This window comes from Myotis lucifugus, unplaced genomic scaffold (genome assembly GCF_000147115.1).
Source record: "Myotis lucifugus unplaced genomic scaffold, Myoluc2.0 scaffold_9, whole genome shotgun sequence".
In the NCBI taxonomy this organism is placed as follows: Eukaryota; Metazoa; Chordata; class Mammalia; order Chiroptera; family Vespertilionidae; genus Myotis; species Myotis lucifugus.
In genome coordinates this window covers 9,218,993-9,237,044 of record NW_005871057.1, presented here as the reverse complement: position 1 = coordinate 9,237,044, position 18,052 = coordinate 9,218,993, and the positions used below count along the sequence as shown (strand labels likewise).

The window sequence follows — 18,052 nt, the reverse complement described above, 5'->3', positions numbered from 1 at the left end:
CAGGCTGGGCTGAGGACCCCCACCCCCAGTACATGAATTTCATGCACCAGGCCTCTAGTTATTTATAATACTATTTTAATAAAATTACCTTGTGTTTGTTACTTCTATAGCTAATATTTATGGTATTTATAATGTGCTAGGCACTATGTTAAGCACACACAGGTATTTTTACCTTCATCCCGCAACAGTCCTAAGAACTGGAAATGATTTATTACCACAATTTTATTAATAGGAGTACATAGGATTAGTTAGGAAGGTCACATTGCTAGTGAGTGATGGAACTGGGAAACAAAGTAAAAGTTGGTCATCTATCTACAGACCTTTTACAACACTGTTTTATTAAAGACTGGTTGTTATTTTGTCCATGTGTGTGTATGTGTGTGTATGGTGTGTGTATTTTCTATATCCTTATCATGTTTATATTAAACTACCTATCCACAAAATTTGTACTCTCTTTTTCTCAACTTATATAATTAAAGAAAAATAGTAGGCTAATGGGACATGTAGCATCTTATTTTAGATACAGCGTATCCCAGGTATACAAATTCAGCCAAAATTTTTTGAAACCCTCTCTAGTAATCACTTACTACAATAATCACAATGAATGATTGCTTTTTAGACTCATGACTGCAAATATTTTTCCTCATATTAAAGTGCCTAATTTTGTAATCTCTTTTTTCAGGTTGAACTTGAAATGACTCTTGAATCATTTAGTCAGTGACTCTGGTTACAATGATAATATTTTAACTGACCCTGTATGAGCTCTCAGCCCCCCGTTTCCATCTATGATGCTTATATATTTGTGTAATAAAGAATCAACCTACACAGGGCATTGATTTTAGAACTGAAACAGTGGTAACTTTGTTGACCTTTGGTCTTGTATTGGTCATGGTGGTTGACTCCTTGACATTTTTTTTTCTACTTCTCCATTATTAATCTAGGCTATCTTTGAAATCCCTTTCTATGTTGCCAGGGATTTAGAAATAGAACCTGGACCTAATCTTTGCCTACAAGGTATGAGTGGAAGTCTGTTGGGATGAGAGTAGATTTGTTGAAATTTCTTTTTCCTAAAATAGATACAGAAATGATGAAATCCCTTTCGTGGAACTGCTGCAGATGTCTTGCCAACCTTACATAGTCAGAGGGCCACATCAATTACCATAGGAAGCTTGAGAGCAGGAAAGACTTCAGGGCTTTGAATCAGGTCTTTCAACCAATCCTGAAAACGCCCTACATTTAGACTATTAGGGGAGACCCATCCCTTTATTATTATTCGTATTTTCTTGTATTTCTTGCATTTCATTGTTCCCTGCATTGTACACATGCATTGAAAGCATATGATTCTGTGGTGTCAGTACCACATCTGCACTCACTGCTTGAATGGCCATAAATTAGAGCTTTCAGTCTGCTACAAAGATAAGACCGACTTCTATCTAGAACTGTGACATAATGCTAGATTAGTCCAAGATTATATCTTAATATACGACAACTTTTTGTGGCATAGTGTGGACTCAGGTTTTTGTAGTAGTTGTTAGTGGTGGTTGTTTTTAACTTGCATTGCAAATATTTACTTAACAGCAATCTTATTCAAGGCCCTCTAAGTAAAATGACAATAAATATGACCCAGCACCATCCTTCAGTCACATTTTAGAAAAGGAGGCAAGTACTTATTTAGGATAAGTTTAAGATACTGTGAGATTCATAATAAGGTGATTAATCTAGTCTACAACATCAGGGGGAAGATTTCCAAGAGGAGTGCCTTCTAAACTTAGATTGAATGAAAAACAAAAATTGAGCAGAACATAGCCAACTAAAATGACATGGTGTTTCAAATTGCATACACAAACACACAGAAATAAAAGATAGCAAACCATATTGATCAATATACAAAAAAGTCAGTATGACAAAAGCATACTAGTACAGTTAGTTGGGTGACAGAGGCTGGAAACAAGATGGCAAGGGGGAAGATGAGTCTGGAGAAGTTGGTAAGAGGAGAGGAAATATTACAGAAGAAACTTTGTAAAACTGTAGTATGAAGTTTGTATTGTTGTGCAGTGCCAGCACAGCCAAGGGTTCAGTGAGCCTGAGGAGGGGTGGTGAAGGATTAAAGAAAAAACAGACAAAGAGAATATAGCTGGGGCTGGTGGATCTCCTGTGCCTGGATGAGGCCACAGAGAAGGATCCAGCCGGCAAGCTGAGGCTTTATTTTATAGTCAGAGAAAATCAAGGTAGTGGTCACCATAGTTATAATGTTCTTGTGCGTTTCACTTGTTTTGGCAGCACTTGCTGCATCTCCCACAGCCCATTAGCTACCTAGGAAGGATCTAGGGGGCGGCCATAAGGTCAAGCTTAATTATGCTAAGAGAGCTGTGCCCTCTAAACTGGGACTTGTTTGTGGCTCTGCCACAGGTCAATCCAAGGCTTAACTCTAGAGTAGCTCCCTACAATTGTTACCTGTATGAAGGGGAAGTCAGTGGAGAGTTTTAGTTTTATTCAAGGAGTGACATGCATATATCTGTATGTTTTTTTGTTTTGTTTTGTTTTGTTTTTTGGTGGGGGAGACAAAACCATAAAACCCTTTTGCTTTTCTGTGGATGGAATGGGAGTAGACAACTTTATTTTTTTATTGTTGACAGTATTACAGATTCCCCCTCATCCTGTTTCCCTTTACTTACCTGGTGTAGACAACTTTAGAACAGAGATGTCAGTCAAGTGTTAAGAGTTATTGAGGAAAGAAATGAGGTAGCCTGGACAGAGATTGTGGCATGGGGAAGAAGAGAAGTAGATGAATTTGAGCAACTAGGATCAAAAAATATATTTATTATGCAACTGAACTGGAGATCATTAGAAATAGCTAACTTGTGAATCATAAAAATATAAATTAACCTATGGGAATGGATGAAATATCTCAGCAATTTTATTTATATATATAAAAGAACTAAGGGCAGGTCTTTGAAAAATATCAACATTTAGGAAGGGCAGAAGTAAATAAAGACAACATAAATAAGCAAACAAAAAACTAAGAGAAAAGTAATGAGTTAAGAGAAAACAATATTTCATGAAGGTGGGAGGAGGCAAGAGTGTCAGATGCAGTACTAGTTAATATGGGGGGAGGGGCCAAAACTGGGAAGTGTTCAACGGTTTTGGCAAAAATGAGGTCATTGGTGATCTTGGGGAATAGCAGTTCCAGTGGAGTAGTGTGGGAAGAATACAGATTAGTATGGGGTTTAGGAATGAATTAGAGGTAAATAAGGAAAGACAAAACTCAAGCTACTAATGTGAAGAGGAAAATAGAAGTCATTAAGTAGAGGGGACAACTAGTGTAGACCACGAGCTCTGCACTGATGTATGAGTCGTCAAGAATTCTGACTATGTACCCAAGAACTGTCAGTGTGAACTGGGACTTATGCTTACACATACTGTTTACCAGACACAGATTGGTACCTATTTTGCATTTAGAATGATACTTAACCCACAACAGCATGCTGACTCAGCACACTGATTCATACTTGATGGAGAGTTTCTCTCAAGTATGCATGCAAAGTGCAGTGTTAGGCTTACAGCCATTCTCCAGTAAACATCCACACGATGCAGTTAAAGGACTGGGTCTATCAATCTTGGGTTGCCTATCATTTTGTGAAAATCAATTCAAGTCTTTAGTTTTCTTTGCTTATAATCCCCTATCCCCCTAATGCTGCTCCTATATTAGTGTAAGATGAGGTTATATCACTTTTGATTAGAAATAATTCAATTTAAATATATTATCTTTGGATGTTCTCTAGAATATATTATTAGAGAAATGCACACATATTTTTATGACAGACCAAATCATATGGCTTTTGAAACTGCATTGAATGTATTAATAAGAAATGTTCATCTTAGCACAATTTCATGCCTTTTTATTATTATTGCTATTGCCACCATGTTAACATAAATTATTTTTAATATAGAAAACAAATAATTATTCTCAAGTGTCAAGTGAGAGTAGAATGTCCAGTTTCAAATAAAAGCACTTATTCAATTACAAAATACATATTTCATAGACATATATATTAGAAAATAAATTTTAAAAATGTTGAAACCATAATGAAATAAAAAACACATAGTTAAGCTGTGCTTTAACTGATTTTAATAGTAAGAAATGCTAGAAATATAATTTATTCATATACTCACTAAGTTTTATTTTACAGGGAAAACATATTATGAAAGCTTATATAGCTCAAAGGGAATAAATAATACTTTTAATAAACAAAATTTATGAATCTCATTGGATGCTCATACTGTCCATATTTAGGAAGAACATTTCTAATCATAATAAAAAAAACTATAAAATAAATGAAATTGAATTTTTCTGCTTTGTTGTTAAGAACACTTAACTCACCCTTCTGTTCAGTCTTAGAAATAAAATGTCTTGCAATTCACCAATAAATCATTGAGGTCCTGGTGAAACTTAACAATTCAGAGGGAGATTAAAAGTTCCACTCACTGAAACACAGCAAGCCTGTCACCTATCAAAGGTTGCACCTTTGGAGTCCTTGTAATAAAGGTCTGAGGAGTAATCTAATGTGCCATTAACATCAAAGTGTCTGCAGCCTACAATATTGCTTTTGCTTTAAACATGTTGAGTACCAACCAGCTGGCTTGCTTCCAGATTCTTAGTTGCTTGTGGGGTAAGCATTGAAACTTTATTATAGTTCTTTGAAAACAGACTGGCTTATAAGTGGCTTATAGAGAAAATTGTTTTTTGCAAAATATCACCTTCTTTTCTAAAACATATTTTATTCATTTGGAACAGCAAGGGAATTGGTTGTGCAAAATTCCTAAAGTTATGTGATCTGTGGAAGTGGGATATTCCTTTCCCCACTGAGTGCTGGGGGTGGTATCCTTACAATATCTCAAGAAAAGAATTTTCTGAAACTCACATGGGAGGATGAGTGAGTTTCATTTGTGTGAAGTTACACCTCTATGTTTCCAAAGTCCCATTTTCCTTAATCCAGTGCTGAAAGAAGTGCAGCTAGGGATTCCGTAGAGATAAAAGCAAAGCCAGTGTCCAGTTTCCTTTCCGTGGTAGACTCGGGACAGCATTGGGCTAGTTGGAGTCCATTAGTCCATTGTGTGGGGTCCACATGGCCATGAGCCACATGGTTGAATGCAAGTACAGGAGAGCCCCCAAGTCAGGAGTCAACCAAGAGGAGCCAAGAGTGCAAGAGCACAAGAGAGCAAGTTCCCTTGCAGTGGACGGCAAACTGCGGCTCGCGAGCCACATGCGGCTCTTTGGCCCCTTGAGTGTGGCTCTTCCTAAGCCTTAGGAGTACCCTAATTAAGTTAATAACAATGTACCTACCTATATAGTTCAAGTTTAAAAAATTTGGCTCTCAAAAGAAATTTCAATCATTGTACTGTTGATATTTGGCTCTGTTGACTGATGAGTTTGCCGATCACTGGGGGGGATTCCATATTCCAAATCTTCCCATGCTTGCAGTGACTATTCTGGCCAATGACCTGGTCTCTGTTGTGACTGACAAGAAAGTATCTTCCCTATTTCACCCAGACTTTACTGGGCTTGTGTCAATCCCCCACCCCCACCTCTGTCCAGTCCCTTCCCCTAAGCAGTATGTGGGGAATAAGCCTGGGGAGTGTTAAACTGCAGCTTCTTGGCAAAGCTGCACAAATCGCATGCCTATGATATGTGGCCTTCCCTTTGTTCCTTTACAGTTATTCATAACTAGGTTAATTACAATGGTATCAGTTACACCACATATGATACAAGGAAGTAACTCTAAATTTAAAAATCTAGAACAGAATACCCTAGATTTCTCAGTCACTACCTGCATTACTGAGTCCCCTACTCTATTGCTGACAATTGAGGTCGTGTTTTCCCCCCCCTACAGTTTGTTATATCTTTTTTTTATTTAACATGTAGGTAATATCATGCATTTATTTCTGTATAGGATCAGAGAGAGGTTCTTCACATAACATCAGATAACATTCCACAGGGGCCAGTGGTAGATGTCCTATATTAGTGAATGGTGTCATTACCCTCCCAAATTCTCACCTCTCACTTGGGAACCTCATTATTTCCTATTATCCAGTCTATCCAATTATTTATTTTGCTTTCCTCTTTGGTATGAATAAAAACTTATTCACTGTCTCAATACCAGGTGGGCAGGGGGCCACTCTTTATTCTGCATATCAAATAGGTAGGCACTCTTATAAACTTTGTGCATATTTTACTTCATTCATTCACACAAGTCTTCTTATGTGGGTGTAATTTTTCCCATTTATATATATATAAAAGCCTAAGCAACCGTTATGACCAGATGACCAGATGACTGGATGACTGGCCAGTAGCTATGATGCACACTGACCACCAGGGGACAGATGCTCAATACAGGAGCTGCCCTCTGGTGGTCAGTGTGCTCCCAGAGCCAACCTCCTGTGGCCTCAATTGGGACTGGATGAGATGTCCCCAATTGGCCCCAATTGCTGGCCAGGCCAACGGACCCCACCCATGCACGAATTTGTGCACTGGGCCTCTAGTGTTAATATATTTTTAAAAACCCTGAAGAATAGAAAGAAAAATATCCAAGAACATAATTATAGGTGGAGCAAAACCCAATTTATTCTTGTGTTTTTGTTTATTAATTATTGTATTATTTTCCATATGGACAGCTATAAATCTACTTTTGCCCCATGATATACATGCTCAGTAGCCTAGTCGGGGTTTAAATTAAGAGATACTGGACTCATATTTTTGCACTAAAATACTCTGCTTTACTGCTTCCCCTTCTAAATCTGACCACACTTGAAACACTTGGTGATATGACTTATGTTAATTTATTTGAAAATAAATTTCTTTTGAGCCATTTTGTGAGTTCTTAGTGAATCAACAACAACAAAATCCAATGGCTATTGAGCTTATATTGATTTGTTAAATAAATGTAGAATTTTTAAATTGCTTCCACAAATAATCAGAGAAGTGGGACTATCTTGCAGAACTGGCAAACTTTAGCAAGTCACTTAAATGCTTTGAGCTTTGACTTGAATTTGAACACTTTTAACATCTAATATTTGCCTTTGTTAGAAGGGTGTTGTTTGGGATTGAGTAAATACAATTATTGTCAACTGTAAATTTCTATAGAAATGCAAAAGAGTGCTATTGTAAATGTTACCAAAATGAAAATTAGAATTTTACAGTCTCTATGAATAGGGTAACTCTAATAGAGCTTCAAATACGAAATATATAAAAACCATTTAAATTACTTATCACACGTTCATAGGAAGTCAAATACATAGATTCTGAGGTTTTCAGATTTACTTAGAACATAAAAGCATTATTTATTAGCATATAGATTAAAATGATTATTGTACATACCTGGTTTCTAGAACTAGATTCTTTGCTTAATTAAACATTCTGCTTCATAATAACCCAGTTTCCTTTTAAATGTTACATAGGTAATTAGACAGGCAGAAGATTAGAAAGGCAGGACATAACCCACCAATTAGGTGAACATATATAATAAAGCAGGCGTTTTGCATATACCCTAAGTGTATGAGAATTTACATACAAAAAAAGGAAATCCAAATATGTTTGAAGTGTCTTGCCTAAGGATAAATCATCGCTTTTAGCGTAAAAATTGGTGCCAGAAACAGTCTCTTTTTAACGATGTGGCAAATGTTATCTGGGCTACTTCTTAGCAAATAATTTGCTAAAGAGGATTTTTAGAAAGTTTCTATTAGTGGGAAAATCTGATTTATACTTTTTATAGATTTCTAACACATTATATCTGATTACTAGAGCCATCAATGAGACTAAAACTTCAGGCATACGTTTTTAGTAGGTTTTTATTTCAATTTGACCAGACTCTTCTACCACCTCAACTGTAGTAGGCACCCATTATGGCTCATGATTGTTGACCCTGAAAAAATGCGGTATGGGAGAGGATGACCCGTTCATAATGTAATGGAAATTACTTTTCTCATTTGGCACATACATTAGGAGAAAAGGAAAAAAAAATGGGGGAGAGGGAGTGTTTGAAGTATACAGTCATCTGTTAAAGGTCAAATTTCCAGAGACATCTTTACTACAAATCTGGGGAAAGAAATTATTCAAAATCCTTTTCTGCATTTTGCAATGGCACAGGTGATATTCCTTCTGTGTCGCTCAGGATTTTTTCCTTTAGAAGTATTCCCACATAAGCACATGAAAGTACAATTTATTGTTGTATTTTCAGTTCCTTTTCCTGATCAGAATAACAATAGTTTGGCATCTTCAGCTTCTTTGTGACAAATTCTGATTTTCTACTACATAATTAAATAACGTACACAGGACACATTTTGTTTTCTCCTGAAGATAACTAGTTGAGCTGAAATTCGTTTACACAAGCGTTATAATTTAAGTTCTAATAACATCTTTGAGTTAAAGGATGAATGAAATTGAAAAGGTCAAAACCTATTTGACTTCCTTTAAATGTCTGATAGCTTGTTTTCTTGAATTTATTCTATTTGAAATGCCAAGACATTTGCCCTTTTCATGTAGATTGTAGGGCTGTTCATTAATATTTTTTCTGACATCCATTCATTCCAAAGCAGTACAGTTATGCATTTATAAAAGTCAATTAAGAGATAGTTCCTACCTTCAAATAGCACACAGTCTGATGAATGGAAACCACTACTTAAAAACATGTAGTAGCCACCATTTTTAGTGCCTTTTCATTCATTCAAGCACATTTATAAATCACTTTTATTATATACTAGGCATTGTTCTAGGATCTTGGCACACATCAGTACATAAAACCTCTAAAACTCCCTGCCCACTACCCAAAGTGAAATGTACACAATGCAATATACAGGTGATATATTATAAGGCTTTACACTTAAAATCTATATAATTTTATTAATCAATGTCACCCAATAAAATTAATAACATTGGGGGGGAAAAACGTCCCTGCACGGGGAACTTTCATGCTAATGAGAAATAATTACAATGTTTTAGATTTTAATCAATATGATTAAATATTTTCTTCCCATGGGAATTTACCATGGCATAGGTGGGTGGTGATGTAGGTTGAGGAAACATGGTCTCCTATCTACAATAAGGACAATATTTTGTATTATTAATATTGACTTCCATATATTAAGACCTCCATATAATCATAGTATGCTTTTAATACTGTTTTTGCTACAAATTTTATACATGCTAATATTTTGCTTATATAAGTAAAGTATAATACTATTTCCTACTGTATAAACCAAATTATTTTTCACCACTTTCATCATAAAGCCTTTCCCTGTTTCTGACAGAAGCTATTCACTCTATCCTTAAAAACACATAAACCTTTAAAAAAAACTCTCTTGTAAGATGCCCATTTTGTTTCTAATTACGTACTTCCTTATACCATTACTATATTTCAAGCTACTTATAGGTAGAAACTATGTAGTAGTCATGATTCCATTAACTCTGGACTTAACACAGTTCATGGCTCATACCAAATAGATATTTACTGTATTAAGTATAAGTATAATCAATCTAATTTAAACGTTAGAATAAAACACACACACACATGCACACACAATATTCTTCATTCATTGTCTCTAATCCCCAATATGAATTTCACTGTAATTTGGAATGCCGTGTGTCTGTATCCACATAAATATCTAAATATTCCTCAAAACTTCCCAATACATTAGACACAAACTATAGTTTCTGATTTCTATCACTGAACTATTTTTCCAAAAAGAAAGAAAAAAAGTCAAATTAAACTGTTTATTGTATTGATATAAATATGTTTTTAACATCATTCCTACAATTTGTTTTAAAAATATACATTTCTAAAGTCATCTATATTTATGGATATAGACACCAACATTATTCAATGGGAGAATACAATTCTCATGTATTTAATTATTATTTATAACTTTATCATTCATTTGCTTTCCAAGATATTTAAACTTCCATGGTTTTTAATATTCAGGTTTGTCATTAATACACAGATAATACCAGTTATAGTATGTGAAGCAAAATTAGAAAAAGCATCAAGCTAATTATCTTTCTCTTTTCAATCTAGATACATTTTATAATCCCACTAGACATAAGCAGCCCTAAGTTTACATTTTCTGAACAATGGCTTTGTTAATCCCGGATAATATTCCTCAGCTAGTGGATATTATTTCCCTGAGGAGTTCAGTTGACAGGCTCTGTCTGTTTAGTTTGACTTTGCTGATAGTAATAAGAATTAATTCTCCTAGCTGTGGTGAATATATAAGTATTGTAATGGCATACATCTAATTGCTCCTTGCTGGCTAAATGTTTTATTGTTGTTTTAAACAGGAGTCTTACATACATAAAAAGAAAACTTTAGGATTTATTGGCATAAGAAATCTGTTTCAAAAATGCAAATCCTTATTCCTTCTGTTTCAGAGAAAAAATTGGGGAATAATAGAGTGTTTGCTCTATTCGTGTGCAAACCCTGTGAATGTAATATTACATTTGTTTGTTTTTTCTCTCCCCCAAAATTGGTTTTAAATGCTCCCCCTAGTTAGTTGACAGCTCTAGAAACTCTTAGTATTCAATGCTCTCTTAATTTAAGCCAAAGATATTTATTCCATTGGTTTATAGAAGTATTTTTACAAAATCATTTATTGCGTGCATTTTAGAATTCACATAAAATAGGTGTAAAAAGTCATCTTAAATGAAAATTATCTATAAAAAACATGTAAAGGCAGGGCACTCGGGTACAATTTTAGGCTATTGATCTTTTTTGATCTTCCTGTTTCTATTCACATGAGCTTCCCTGAGGAAAATTTAATTGATTCCCTTTGGTTTCATCTTCCTTTTCTATTGGATTTATTTTTTCTTGTCTGTGAGACAGTCAGTAGATAGAAGTGATGGATGTGAATGTGCAGTTTTCAGAGAAAACTGGATCCATGTGGCTCAGAGAAGGGTCCATGTGTTATTCATCCTTTGTATTCCTAACATCTAACACAGTGCTTGACGCGTAGTGTAGTTCAATAAATATTTGTTGAACTGAACAAGCTCTACAAGGAGGTCGTAGGCAAGATCTCCTGAAACATGTTATTGTACTTGAAGAGAGAGGCACATGAGGAATATTAGAGTCATGAGTGAGAAACTTGGAAAGTGAGCTTCTAGTCTGGAAAGTGCTTCTGGCTCACGTCACTTAATTTCATTGCAAAACAGCAAAGCCAAAGTTTGTATTATATTGCTCCTTGCTCCTACCATACAAGCAAAATAATGTTTCCAAATCAGGAGAGAGAATTCTTTGGATCAGACACCTTTATTTTGGCACTGAATCCTCTCAAATAGATATACTGAGTTTTTAAAATTATAAACATTATATTCAGATGCAGACTAATGAAAAGTGCTAATTATGTAATGTTAAGTAAAAGCAATCAGGATAACATAGTATGATCACATCTATAGTTTGCAAATACCTCAATTTGAAAATCTTTTCCATACACATGTTAAAATACTGGAATCTGATTCCTGATAGTAGAACCTGCCAAACTGGACCTATCAAAACTTCAATAGAACACCATCTGCAGACTGCATCTTGTGCCCTGTTTTATCTTTTCTATGTTGAATATGTACACAAACACTGTGTTACAATTGTCTATAGTCTTCAGTACAATAACTAGCTGTACAGGTTTGTTGCCCAGGAGCAATGGGCTATACCATCTAAGCTAGTAGAAGTGCACTCTATGATGTTTACAGAAGATGAAGTTGTCTAATGATTAATTTCTCAGAACATATCCCCATTTTGCACGTGACTGTATACCTTGGGCTCCAGTAAGAACATAATTTCCTTCTTTGAACTTTTGCTCCTTTTCATATTAGTGGTAACCCTGTTTGGGTCCATGGAAGTGGATATAGTTTTTAATAATTATATTGGCACTTCTCACTCTTTTTTACACTTTTAAATGTAAAGTTTTAAATAATTTGACTTGTTTTAAAACCCCTGAAGTTAAGCAACTGACTCTTTCTAGTAAGACAAAGGAAGCAATGCCTGCCTGGTGAAAGTAAGGATGCAGGAGATTTAATATGAGTGCTCGAACCTTGACATCAAATGATTCAGAATATTTTCAGACATTTACATTGTGTGTACATTTATATTGAGGGTTGGGATTGCGTGTGCACATGGGGAGAAGGATGGGGATTTTAAGGAAGTAGGTATTGAAGAGGTTATGTTTTATGCCCAAAACACTTCACCATCAATAATATGTTTATTTCAGAAATTGAAAGGCCTTATCTGCCATTCCTGCCAAAGTTGAAGGAAAACTCACTTTAACAAAAGAAAATAGGCAAATCTAACATAGTCACTAAGAAGTAACTATAAATTTTTGAATACTTGAGTAGAATTCCAACACAATAAAGTCAACTGTGTGCAAGAGACTGTTTCGGTCTCAGTTTTATTGTCCTTTATTCTTGCCTCTTTTGGAGAACCAAACCCCCTTCCTCTCCCCTCCAGCCCATTGTGTGAGACTTTGATAATAATTTAATAAGGGTTTTCCAGTAGCAACTCTGTTCTAGTCAGACAGAGTTCTAACCTCTGGAGATATAGCAGAAAACAAAACAAAACCCGCTCTTGTGATGCTTTGCATTCTAGTGAACATAGGTGAAAAATAGGAAACAAATCATTACATTAGGTGATGACAAGTGTTGGGAAGACAACAAAGCAGGATAAGGAAGAGAATGCCTATTTTAGGTAATATGTTATATCAAGATCTCTCCGATATGGTGACTTTTGTTCAGAGAAGTGAAAGAAGTGATATCCAAATACCTAGGTAAGAAGTCTAGACAAAAAGAACAAATGCCTTGAGGTAGGCAATCCTGAAACAGAAGAAGGCCATTAAGGGTGTAGTGAAAAGAGCAAGTGAAAGTAATGGATCAGGTAAGACTACTAGATTGTGGTGTGGATTAAAATGGTAGAAATGGAGAGATGCCTAGTGCTTGAATTCTGGAATATTGTGTAGATACAGATTCTAGTTGAAGATTCATACTGGCCACTCCATTATTTGAAGGTTGGACCATGAGGAAGAAGTAGAAAATAAGACTAAGGACAAGTATTCATTGAGAGAGGAAGAGAAAAAAAAAGCTGACATATTTAATACTGAATAAAGAGAACATGGAGGCAGTGGTTAAATGTATTTAATTTAAATTAAAGTTAGCAGAAATACAAAAAATGTTTTGATAATCATAGAGATGATAAAAAATACCACCTTATTTTCAGATCTTTAAAATCTTAAGCATTTTTCTGCTTAATGGATTTTACATACAGCGGTAGTATCTTAGCATTTTTTTTTTTCTGAATGCAACTCCAATTATGATATCTTAAATTTTCTCAATTGAATTTTCTTCAGAGTGTCATTGCTATGAAAGCACTGAACTACAGAGCAATTAAAAATATATAGCAACCAAAATAAAAGTTGAGTCTATCAAGACTGAAATAGTAAAAACAAACGACCCCCAAAAAACATTGGATTTGACAACATACAGGCAATCGGTGGCTTTGACAGGAATATATTCATGCTGTAAGGGGAACAAAGCTTATTTAGAGGAAGTTTAAAAACAGTGGGAAAAGACGAAGTTAAATAATGAATATATTCCACTCTTTGCATGTGTGTTATGTGTTTGTATGCATGTGTGTGTATACGTGTGTGTGTGTGTGTGTGTGTGTGTTTCTGTAAATGGGAGCAGGGAAATAGAGCACTAGTTGGAGTGAATTGTGAAGTCAAAAGAGGTTCTTTGTTGAAGGGGGAGACATTACATAATATCTATGTTTTGATGTGAGCATTGCAGAAGAGAGGAAAAAGAATCACCAAAGAGAGAGGGAAACCAGTGGCAAAATATATGCCCAAGACTATGTGTAAGGGGATAAAACCCAGAACATTAAGCAGAAGAGTTGATCTTAGACACATGATCACTTCACTTTAACAGGAAGAAGACAAGTATGTAGTTGAGCATGTAGGTAGCTTGGTAGATTGGACGATTTGAGTAGAGGTGGGGGGTAGTAATCTAAAAGTTCTCATCTGTTTTATATTTTCAGTGAAATAAGAAACAATAAAATAAAGTGAGACTGAGAAGGTAAGAAATGTAAGAAGCTTAAGGAGATAAAGATATAACTTTAACCAGAATTGAGTTATTTCCAGATAGGAAAGAAGGGAAATGAACAAAGGAGTTTCTCACCAGTAAATTCAAATTCCCAGGAACCCCTCTTCATAAACTGTATTTCACCCATACACATTTTTTCTTACTTTTCAAATATATTTCATAACTGAGGTCTTAGAAATTTTTATTTTTATATTAGAACTTTTTTCAGTCTTTTTAAAATTTAGCTTTATTGTTGAAAATATTACAGATGCCCCTCCCCCCATTGACACCCTCCACCCCATACCTGCCCCCTCCCCAAGCCTTCACCTCACTATTGTCTATGTCCATGAGCTATGCATATATGCGTATAAATTCTTCGGTTAATCTCTTCCCTTCTTCCCCTTCCCCCTGAAAATGTCTGTTGTATACTTCAATGTCTTTGGATCTATTTTGTTTGTAGAACTATATAACTTTTAATATTTTTTTAAAATTTAATTTAAACTCCAGGAAGCCTTTTTTGTACACACCCTAAACTTGCTACTATCATAGTACTTATTACATTGTATATAATCCTTTCCTTCCTGCCAACAGACTGTGTATTCCTCACATAATGCTGATATATCTACAATAGCTGTGGGTAAACTATTGCATATTATAAAATGACACAGATCCATTGTTATATGCTGGTGATTATGTTTTGTTTTATTTTCTCCCTCCAACTAAAGTTTAATTCAATGAATATTTAATTCAGTGAATGACAACACATTTGCATAGTAAATTTGTACTTAAGATTGTATGTTGTATTTTGAATTAGAAATAATTACAAGTACTTTTATTTAATTTTCCTGTTAACATCTGCACAACGGATAGTACAAGTTCAAAAATGCAAGTCTCCACTGTCTTATGTATAGATTTTAGGAAAAAAACAAAACAAAATGAAACAAAATCTAGAAGGTGACAAAGGAATAATAATGATAATAAAATTCCCAAATCTTAAAAGTTTATTTTGAATTTAATTATTTCTGTAGAGATTAAAATTAAGCACAATTCATCTTGCAGAGGTTTTTTTTATGGTGTTTCATAATTAACTCAGATATGCTATTCAAGCTTTGACTTCCATACAAATAGAAAGGTATAATTTAGATGGATAGAAACAGGCTTTGCAATAAAACAATGTGACAATAGAGGCTTTTTTATCTTATTCCATTCAATGACAGGAAAATGAAAAATTCTGTCACTTTTGATGGAGAACAGAATATAATGAAATTTAGTCTTACTTGAGTCCTTTGTTTCAATTTGATTTTCAGTTAACCAAGGCTCATTGTTTAGTTTAAAAGCTAATAAATTTGGTTTTCTTATCTGCACAAAGGGATGCATTTAAAGTACCACACCTGATTTTTAAATATACTTTTGGTTTTATATGACCTACAATATAGCTTTTATTAAATTACAACTGATTCTCTTTTACAGAGGAGACATGTATTTCTGATCTCCTTTTTCCTGTCTCAAGGAGATTTTTATTTGTTTTGTCTTGTTTTATACTGTGGAGTATGCCTGTGTGATGTGTACTAGAACAGTTTCTTTGAGAATTCCTATTTCTAACATGTATAATTAATAAAAAATGTATATACAACAACATTTTTTGAACTATCTTTATTATGGATACTATTCCTAGGTGTATGAGTATATGTATGTATATACTGTTTAGCATGATGAATTATGCAAATATCTCAGTTTTTATTGAAGGATCTTGCATTTTTTCATTAGAATCAGATCATTGGGTCCAAATGAAAAAAATTTGCATTTATCATTCAGCAAATATTCACTGTGCATTTACTGTGTTTCAAAAATTACTCTAGACAAAGGAAATAAAGCAATAAATAAGACAGACAAGATTTCTACCTTGATAAAACTTTCAAGAGTTGGTAGAGATAGACTATACATAAAAATCATATCCCTGGTCTGTTTGGCTCAGTGGATAGAGCGTCGGCCTGCAGACTGAAGGGTCCCAGGTTCGATTCCGGTCAAGGGCATGTACTTTGGTTGCGGGCACATCCCCAGTAGGGGGTGCGCAGGAGGCAGCTGGTGGATGTTTCTAACTCTCTGTCCCTCTCTCTTCCTCTCTGTAAAATATCAATAAAATATATATTTTTAAAAAATCAGAGAGTGACGGCTCGCCTGCTGGGTTTTGGCGGGACCAGCGACAGCAGCGGGAGGGGTCTCGGGCCACCGCGGGCGGGGACGTCTCCCTGCACAACTTCAGCGCGAGGCTGTGGGAGCAGCTGGTGCACTTCCACATCATGCGGCTGACGGACTCGCTCTTCCTGTGGGTGGGGGTCACGCCGCACCTGCACAGCCTGGCCGTGGCCATGTGCAGCCGCTACGACTCCATCCCTGTGTCCACCTCTCTCCCCGAGACACTTCGCATACGACCTCCACTGGCCCTGCCCAGCGCTTATCCAGGAAGACCAACAAGCAGGTGTTTGTCAGCTATAACCTACAAAATACAGACAATAACTACGCATTACTTGTAGAAAACAGGATCAAGGGAGAAATGGAGGCTTTTCCGGAAAAGTTCTAGCTGAGGCAGAAGTGAGGATTTCTAACTTATGTACAATATACATTTAAATACATGAGTTGAATTCCACTGTTAAAAATAAAAATCAGAGAGTGACAGATATTTTGAAGAAAATAAAACAGAATAATGTGATCTGAATTGATTAGCATTGGTGACCTAAATGAGGGCTGCTGGGGAAGGTCTCTCTGTTGATTTGACCTGTTGAGAGAATGACAAACATTGTCCAGAGGAAAAGGTTCTATGCAGAGGACACAAAAGGAGCAAAGACACAGAAACAAGAGTAAGTTTAGAGTTACAGAAACAGATAAATTCAGTATATCTGGATTATAGCAAGCTATTTTAATAGTGGTCAGAAGTGAGATCAAATAGGTGGTACCAAGAAAAATGTTGAAGAGCCTAGAGCCCATAGAAAAGGGGGTACTCCATGGAGTACAATGGAAACTCAAATAAGTGTGCAACATAACCTTAATTTGTTTTTACAAAGATCACGCAGACCCTCAGGTGGAGAATGGATTACATGGGCAGCTAATGGAAGCAGGAAGGCCACTTCCAATACTCTGATAGAGGGTGATGGGGACTTGAATGTACCCAGAATCATAGAGATAAATTAAAACTTGATCTAACATTTGTCTTTCTCTATCTCCACATAACTTTATTTTTCTCATTTTCAAACTGCATAAATGGGTCTTGTTTACTTTTAACTTTGACTTGAATGTGCAAACGCCCTTTTGGGGCATGTATCATATAATCCTCCAACATGGATATGGAATATACTAGAGGCCCGGTGCACAAAATTTGTGCATGGGGGGGGATCTCTTTCAGCCCAGCCTGCACCCTCTTCAATCCAGGACCCCTTGGAGGATGCCCAACTGCCGGAAGTTGGACATCCCTCTCACAATTCAGGACCACTGTCTCCTAACTGCTCACCTGCCTGCCTGCCTAATCACCCCTAACTGCCCTCCCCCCCCCCCCCAGGCCTGATCACCCTTAACTGCCTCTGCCTGCTGATCACCCTTAACTGCTCCCCTTGCTGGCCTGTTCTCCCCTAACTGCCCCCCCACCTGGCCGCCCCTTACTGCCCCCCTGACAGCCTGGTCACCCCACACAGCCTGCTGCTCAGTCATTTGGTCATCCCTCACTAACCCCCTGCCAGCCTTGTCACCCCACTCAGCCTGTTTGGCCATCCGTTTGGTTGTTTTGGATGTGATGGCCCCTGGCTCTTTATATATATATAGACGATATTGGCACATATAACTTGAATTAATAATGCCTAGTGTCTCAATGTATTTTGTACTTTCAAATTGATTCCGTAGGTGTTTTTTTAAAATTAATTTGTACTAGAGAATCATTAACCATAAACTCTTCTG

The 18,052-nt window shown here is 35.9% G+C and overlaps 1 protein-coding gene and 1 pseudogene across 1 annotated transcript in view; both read left to right on the top strand.

The window, feature by feature from the left end:
- Window positions 1–18,052, top strand: part of MGAT4C (MGAT4 family member C) — a 724,941-nt gene that overhangs the window by 487,106 nt on the left and 219,783 nt on the right. The gene's annotated exons all lie outside the window — the stretch shown is intronic.
- Window positions 5,127–16,693, top strand: LOC102438059 (annotated as a pseudogene).